Consider the following 1,832-nt stretch of genomic DNA (forward strand, 5'->3'; position numbering starts at 1 on the left):
AACGGAGATAATTTTATTATTTAAGTGTTGTAACGACCCCCCACAACTCTGTTCCTCTCTTGCCATATGCTCTTCCATTTATGGCATTCTCTCCTCAAAACGTTTTGTTTCTCATACAATCTCGCAGCATTGTTAATGTTCACGGTGAAGGCGCATGGCTCAGTGGTTAGAGTGTCGGGCTCACAGTCATGAGGTAGTGAGTTCGATTCCTGGACCAGGCTGTGTGTTGTGTTCTTGAGCTGTGACGCCATTCGTGCCAAGCTGTATCAGCCTTTGCCTTTCCGTGGGATAACATCTGTGGTGTGGAGAGAGGGAGAGGTACGTATGGGCGACTGCTGGTCTTCCATAAACAAACTAGCTCAGACTTGTGCGTTGGAGGGGAACTTTCTAGGTCCGAAATTGTTAGGGAGGGGGTCAGTCCATTAGATCGACCCCAGTATGCAACTGGTACTTGATTTTTTTTTGACTCTGAAAGGATGAAAGGCAAAGTCGACCTCAGCGGAATTTGAACTCAGAACATAAAGACAGACGAAATACCACTCAGCATTTCACCCGGTGTGCTAACATTCCTTTTTCTTTATTGCCCACAAGGGGCCAAACATAGAGGGGACAAACAAGGACAGCATGCTAACGTTTCTGCCAACTCACCGCCTTACTCCAAAGCAAATATTGATGCTATCACAAATCTCACAGACCTTTTTTGGTGCTTAGTTTGTGAGATGCGGATATGTGTGCACTAGGTGTGATATAACTACCCTTTTGCTAACTTCGCCTTCTTTGATAACTTTTTGGTCAATAAATATGTTGGTTTGTCTTTATTTTTTTGTGTATTCACTGAACCAAATGGTTATGCGGCCCACCCACATCATTCTCTCAGTTATCCGGCCCACCATGAAAAACGTTTGGTGACCCCCTGATCTGGAGAGACTCCCTAATCTCCGAGCTGTCAAGTAATGTTACTCCAGAGATCTTTTAAAGCTACCTTTGTGCCCAACTGTACTCCTTCGGTTTTGTGACGCTCTGACATTGTGAGATGAGCACAGTTCATGCACTTATGTATACTCAGCCAGTTGGTTGTCAACGGTAACCATTCTGTGAATTACCGACGTTGTTCACAAACCAAAGACTGAATCGGTGAGATTGTTTACACACAAAACTGAAAAACGACTGCTTCGTCTATTGTATAGGAGGAGAATAATGATTTTTATGTATATATTCACTTTTCAGCCTTCGTAATTATTGTAATTTTTTGTGATGTACATGTCGACTGTGTGTATACATATGTGTATGTATATATGTGTGTGTGCATGTGTGTTTATGTGTACGTGTGTGCTTATGTACATATAAATATATACATACATATATATGTAAATGAAATTATATATATGTATCTATATATATATATATGTATCTATATATATATATATATATGTATTTATTCATGTATATGTGTATATATATGTATATATATATATATATATATATATATATATATATATATATATATATATATATATATTTACATATGTCTTTGTTTACATATGTGTATATGGATGTGTGTGTGTGCATGTGTATGTGTGGGTATTCATAAAATTATGTATATGTATATATATATATATATATATATGTATTTATTCATGTGTGTATATGTATATATATGTGTGTATGTATGTATATATATATATATAAATGTGTGTAAGTATTATATGTACATATATTACATATTCGTGTGTATATGTCTATCCTCATTCTTACAAATGCATTTGCCAATACCTTCACATAAATACAAATTATACACACACACACACACACATATATATATATATACTCAC

Source organism: Octopus bimaculoides, unplaced genomic scaffold, assembly GCF_001194135.2.
Source record: "Octopus bimaculoides isolate UCB-OBI-ISO-001 unplaced genomic scaffold, ASM119413v2 Scaffold_59577, whole genome shotgun sequence".
In the NCBI taxonomy this organism is placed as follows: Eukaryota; Metazoa; Mollusca; class Cephalopoda; order Octopoda; family Octopodidae; genus Octopus; species Octopus bimaculoides.